At 50.0% G+C, this 6,218-nt stretch overlaps 1 pseudogene; it reads right to left on the reverse strand.

Annotated features, from left to right (window-relative positions):
• Positions 1 to 4,236: 4,236 nt before the first annotated feature.
• Positions 4,237 to 5,964, reverse strand: LOC108536549 (thyroid receptor-interacting protein 6 pseudogene; annotated as a pseudogene).
• Positions 5,965 to 6,218: the final 254 nt, after the last annotated feature.

Here is a 6,218-nt window from a genome sequence, read left to right on the forward strand (position 1 = left end):
AGTCTCGGTCTGTTGCCCAGGCTGGAGTGCAATGGCGCGATCTCAGCTCACTGCAACCTCCGCCTCCTGGGTTCAAGCAATTCTCCCGCCTCAGCCTCCTCAATAGCTGGGATTACAGGCGCCTGCCACCATGCCTGGCCAATTTTTAGTAGAGATGGGGTTTCAGCCTTCAACTCCTGACCTTGTGATCTACCTGCCTTGGCCTCCCAAAGTGCTGGGATTACAGGCGTGAACCAAGGCGCCCGACCTCCTATATTTTCTTCTTCTAAGTTTTATACATTTAGTTGATGATACATTTTGAGTCAATTTTTATATATTGTATGAGGTAAGGACTGGAGTTCACTTGTGTTACTCAGTGGTTTCAACATTTCTTGAAAATGATACCCTAATCTTTTTTAGACAGGGTTTTGCTCTGTTGTTCAGGCTGGAGTGCAGTGGTGCCATCATGGCTCACTGTATTCTTAACCTCCTGGACTCAAGCAATCTTCCTGCCTCAGCCTCCAAAGTTGTTGGGACCACAGGAGCGTGCCACTGCGCCAGACTAATTTAAACATTTTTTGTGTGGAGACAGGGTTTCCCTATGTTGCCCAGTCTGGTCTTGAACTCATACTCTCAAGTGGTCCCCCCACTTTGGCCTCCCAAAGTGCTAGGATTACAGGTATGAACCACCCTGGCCTGACAACTCTAATCTTAAAATACTCTTTTGTATATTATTTTATATGTGCTATCTGCAATATGTTATAAATATTTTTCTCAGTTTGTCATTTTTTTACTTTGTTGGTTTTGATCATGTAAAAAAATTTCATGTGGTTAAATTTATGGATATTTTCTCTCTTGTTTCTTGATTTCGAGTAATAGTAAAATTTCCCTAACTTTCAGTTTCTAGAATAATTTATTCATGTTTTCATCTAGTACTTGTTTGGTTTTGTTTCTTTACAATTACCTCTCTGTTCCATTTGCAGTTTATTCTGCTACATGGTGTGGAGAATGGATCTAATTTTATCTTCCAAATGGCTAGCTGGTTATTCCAATACCCACATTATGACATTTATCCTTAACCCATCATTTGATTATATCAAATTTCCATAGGGGAGCAGTCTCCACAGTTGATGTTCTGACTTTTGGAAATGCTCAGAGCTTAGCCCATGGGCAGAGAAAACTCTGCACATAGAAGAAGCCACATGGGATATCTGGGAGCCAGGGTGCTCCCCACCCCTCCCCACACACAACAGGGGCCAGTGGTGACTGTGATTCTTGCCCCTCAAGCCTCAGGCAGGTGGTCCAGCTGAAATTTGCCCAGCAAAGGCCCTATTTCCCCCCCAGGCCCTGGAGCTTTTTTTGGAGGGTTCTGTTGGACTCAACAACGACACACAAAGCAGCACAGCTCAGAGCACATGCTGGCCAGCCAGCAGAGAGCTGGTGAATGAATATGCCGAGGCAATGGAAGACATACCACTGGGTGGGACGGTCATCACCCAGACATCTGCTGACAGTGCCGACTGTATGGTTACCTGCAGACTCAGATGTTACCTGCAGACTCAGATGACCCACCCACAATTTTGAGACTGATGATGTTACACAAACACATACACCCCAAGGGGGGTGTGAAAAGGTTTATTTTATACATAATTGAGGGCAGCAGCGAGGCTTCCCAGGTGGGTCCAAAATGGCTTGAGACAGCAAGGAAAGGAGGCTGGACTGGGTTTTTATTGTGGTTGGGGTGGGACTGATGGGAGAGTCCCCACATGCAGGCAGGGGCTTGTGTGGTTCGAATCTTCTGGTGTCACCAAAGAAGGGAGCACCCAGGCTTTCTTACCGGTTTCCCCAGGTGTGAGCACAAAGGAAAGAGGGAGGGTGAGACTTAAACACTGACAATAATCAAACATCAAAAAATGGCCCCAGATTGCTCATTACGCCATGTGAGAAGTATGTTTTGCAGTGAGCAGGTCTATGCATATCTACCGCCAAAGGCAGAGGGAGATGAGAGGTCAAAGAGGCTGATAAGTCATTTCCCAGAAGAAAACATTCAACAGGGACTTAGAAACAAAAGTCATGTCTTAGGCAGCTTTGAGATGATGGATCCCTGCACCTGCCCTCCAAAAAGTAGCAAGTTTTTTGGTAAAACATGTGCAGCTGGTTATGTCTCAGACTTTCCTGCAAAACTTGTGACCAATGGGGAGGTTAGATAAGCATCCTTATGAGGGGTTATCTATGCCACAGGCATTGTGTAAAGACCTTGCCACAGGACCCTTTCATATGCCGGAGTCAACCACTGCTTATCACAGTGGCTTTGCCTCAAGAGGGCATCATTCTTGCCAGGCAACAGGCTATTTTCCTACACTCCACTCTGTGAAACCCACCCTTATTATCTCAAGTGCCCTCCTATTCTGGAGGAGTCCCTGGGCCCAGAGGGAGGGTGCTTGATATATAGCTTTAGCAGCAGAGCATTGCTGACAGAAAACAGACTGGGCCCAGCAGGATTCCAAATGAGGGAGATTTGCCAGCTTTGTTGAACCATCTCTAGTCTTTGCAATGGGGATATGGTCAGGCTCTGTCCCCACCCAAATCTCATTTTGAATGGCTGTGTCCCCACCCAAATCTCATGGGAATTGTAGCTCCCACAATTCCCACATCATGGGAGCAACCTGGTGGTGGTTGAATTATGGGGGTGCGTCTTTCCTGTGCTGGTCTTGTGATAGTGAATGAGTCTGGTGAGATCTGATGGTTTTAAAAATGGGAGTTTGCCTGCTCAAGCTCTTTTTGCCTGCCGCCATCCATGTAAGATGTGACTTGCTCCTCCTTGCCTTCTGCCATGATTGTGAGACCTCCCTAGCCATGTGGAACTGTATGTCCATTAAATCTCTTTCTTTTATAAATTGCCCAGTCTTGGATATGTCTTTATCAGCAGCATGAGAACAGACTAATACAAATGCCATTTTTGTTTTCTCAGAAGTAAAATGAGAGATATGTAACAATAATTTGAATAGTAGAAATATAATGTGCAGAAGGATTACAATCAAAAAGAGAATCTGGGCTGTGTGTGTTGGCTCACACTTGTAATCCTAGCATTTTGAGAGGCCAAGGCAGGAGGAATGCTTGAGGAGTTTGAGACCAGCTTTGGCAACATAAGAAGACTCTGTACACACACACACACACACACACAAATCAGCTGGGCATGGTGGCACACACCTGTGGTCCCACCTACTGTGGGGGCTGAGATGGGAGGATCACTTGAGTCTGGGAGGTCAAGGCTGTAGCGAGCTGTGATTGTGCCAGTGCACCCCAGCCTGAACAACAGAGTAACATCCTGTTTCTTTTTTAAAAAAGAGAGACAGAGACAGAATTTGTATGCCAAAATGGAAAAAAAAGAACTTATTCCATTAATGAGCCAACTAAAAACATCATGAAGAAATTTAAAACAGGCATGTGCCACCACACCCGGCTAATTTTGTATTTTAGTAGAGATGGGGTTTCACCATGTTGGCCAGGCTGGTCTCAAACTCCTGACCTCAGGTGATTCGCCCACCTTGGCCTCCCAACGTGCTAGGATTACAGGCATGAGCCACCATGCCTGGCCTAGACACCATTTCTTATTTGACAATGGTTCCTATATAATTGTAATGTACCAAATTAACCTAATATGTCTCTCTTGGCCTTTCAGGAGCCCTACTTTTTTTTTTTTTTTTTTTTTGGGAGATGGAGTCTCGCTCTGTCGCCCAGGCTGGAGTGCAGTGGCACGGTCTTGGCTCACTGCAACCTCCACCTCCCGGGTTCAAGCAATTCTCCTACCTCAGCCTCCTGAGTAGCTGGGACTACAGGTGCATGCTGCCACGCCCAGCTAATTTTTTGTATTTTAGTAGAAATGGTGTTTCACCATGTTGCCTAGGCTGGACTTGAACTCATGAGCTCAGGCAATCCGCCCGCCTTGGCCCCCCAAAGTTCTAGGATTACAGGCGTGAGCCATTGCACCTGGCGCCATTGTTTTTTCAAAATTAATTAATTAATTTTTTGGTAGAGACAGGTCTTGCTATATTACTCAGGTTGATCTTGAACTCTGTGAGTGATCCTCCCACCTTGGCCTCCCAAAGTGCTGGGATTGCAGGCATGAGCCACTGTGCCTGGACACAATGTGGCAAGTTGTGTTTTTTTTTTTTTTTGAGACATGGTCTTGCTCTGTCACCTAGGCCACAGTGCAGTGGTACGATCTCAGCTCACTGCAACCTCTGTCTCCCAGGCTCAGGCATGAGCCACCACGCTCGGCTGATTTTTTTGTTTGTTTTGTTTTGTTTTGTTTTGTAAACTCGAGGGATTATTATTTCTTGATTGGAGAAAGAGGAGACAGCATTTGGTGATGAAGTCATACAGGTGGATGTCAGGGAGGGTGATCGATTGAAGGATGGGAACTGGAACGGAGAACCCAGCAGGTACTTCTAGGAAGACTCAGCAGTCAGTGGTGAAGGTGGCTGAGAGCTCCTGGATGCACCAGGAGCTGCAGGCCTTGCACAAGATGTGTCCATCCAGTGGGTAGCAGCCCTGACACTCGCCCTCAGAGGACAGCAGTGGCCCACACTCCTCGCACTTGTAACAGCCAATGTGAAAACTTCGATCCAGAGCAACAATTCTCAGTCTCCTCCTGATCCGGCTCAGGCATTATGGCCCCACTGCACACTCAGCATCTTGGGGCAAACTTCCTGTGAAAGTCCTCAATGCAGTGGATCTGGCTGGTAGCATCCACTGTGAAGGGGGTGCCGTCGAGGCCACGGTGACACACCAGGTAGGTGAAGCAGCTGGGGTGGTAGTCCTTCCCCATAGCCCGCAGGATCTGGTCCAAGGTGGGCTCGGAGCACGTGGCACATTTCTCCAGGGTGGCCAGTAGCAGCCCTCGCAACACGCCCTCTCTCCACGGCTTAGAAATGCTGGCCCCGAAGCTGGGCCCAGCATGTAGAACACACAGAACAGCCCACATGAAAGACGCGATGGAGGGCCACAACCCCATCCCTGACCACATCTCCGCAGCCACCACACTGGCCAAAGTACTCCCCGCTGGGCGGGTGGTTCATGTCGTGCACCTGCTTCTTCGACAGCCTGACAAGCTCATCCTCCGGAGGTGGCTCAGGGGCACCTGGGGCCCGTGCTCGCATCCTCTTCCTTCTCCTGCAGGGCCAGAGACCCCCGCAGCTTCCTCTTTCGCCCCTGGCCCTGGCTCTCTCTGGTTCTTATAGCCAGGCCCCCAGACTTCACCTCGGCCTGGGACAAGAAAGTGGGGGCCCAGGAGGGGCCCAGAGGCCTGAAAGGTTCCCCGCCTGGGTGGGCCGCAGCCCCTCACTGACTGTGCCACCTTCGCTTGCACGGGGAAGGCCGGCCGGGGTGCTGGCGGCAGCATAAGAGGCTGCAGTGGGGCCCCCATAGGGAGACGCGGGGAGCGCGAGGCTGGGTTCGGCTTCAGGGAGCCCATGCGGGAGGCGGGAGGTGGCGGGGGCTCCTCCGCCTGTTAAGTCTGGTCGCAGGGGCGCATGACCCCGACCCCCCTTCAGCTCGGCCAGCATGCTGCACAGCAAGTCTATTTTGGCGTCCAGGCTTCCCGGGAGAAGGCCCCCTGTCTGCAGGGAGCCCCTGAGTGCGCTGGAGTACTCCATGGGACCCCACCCAGGCCGGCCCTGATCCTCCAGTCCCCCTGGGGCCTGGTAACACTGCTCAGATGGGAGAGGACAAAAAATGACCCTGGAGTGGGGCCGGAATGCTGCTCCATGGCCCGGTGGTGGCCCCGGGGTGCCTCGCAGGATCGCTGTCCCCTGAGGGGCCCTGGTGGGCTCTGGCTGCTTCAGGGGCAGTCAGGTGAGCCCTGACACGGTCTGGAACAGGCAACTCCAGACAGCGGTCTTGAAGCCCGGGGCCTCTGGCCTTCAACCCCTCTTTGTCCTGTACCTCGTTTGGGACTCCAGAAAAGAAAACTTTTTCTGCCATGCCCGGCTAATTTTTGTATATTTTGCAGAGACGGGGGGGTCTCACCATGTTGTCCAGGCTGGTCTTGAACTCCTGGACTCAAGTGTTCTGCCCACTTGGCCTCTCAAAGTGTTGGGATTACAGGCATGAGCCACCGTGCCTGGCTACCAGGGGCCCTAATTGTTATGTCCAAGTTAGTTCAGGTCAAAAAAACTTAATTTTAGAATTTGAAATGTGATTTTGGGAAGTGTGTCAAATATCAAAGGTTTAAAACA

Source organism: Rhinopithecus bieti, unplaced genomic scaffold (assembly GCF_001698545.2).
Source record: "Rhinopithecus bieti isolate Rb0 unplaced genomic scaffold, ASM169854v2 scaffold_13617, whole genome shotgun sequence".
NCBI classification, from domain to species: Eukaryota; Metazoa; Chordata; class Mammalia; order Primates; family Cercopithecidae; genus Rhinopithecus; species Rhinopithecus bieti.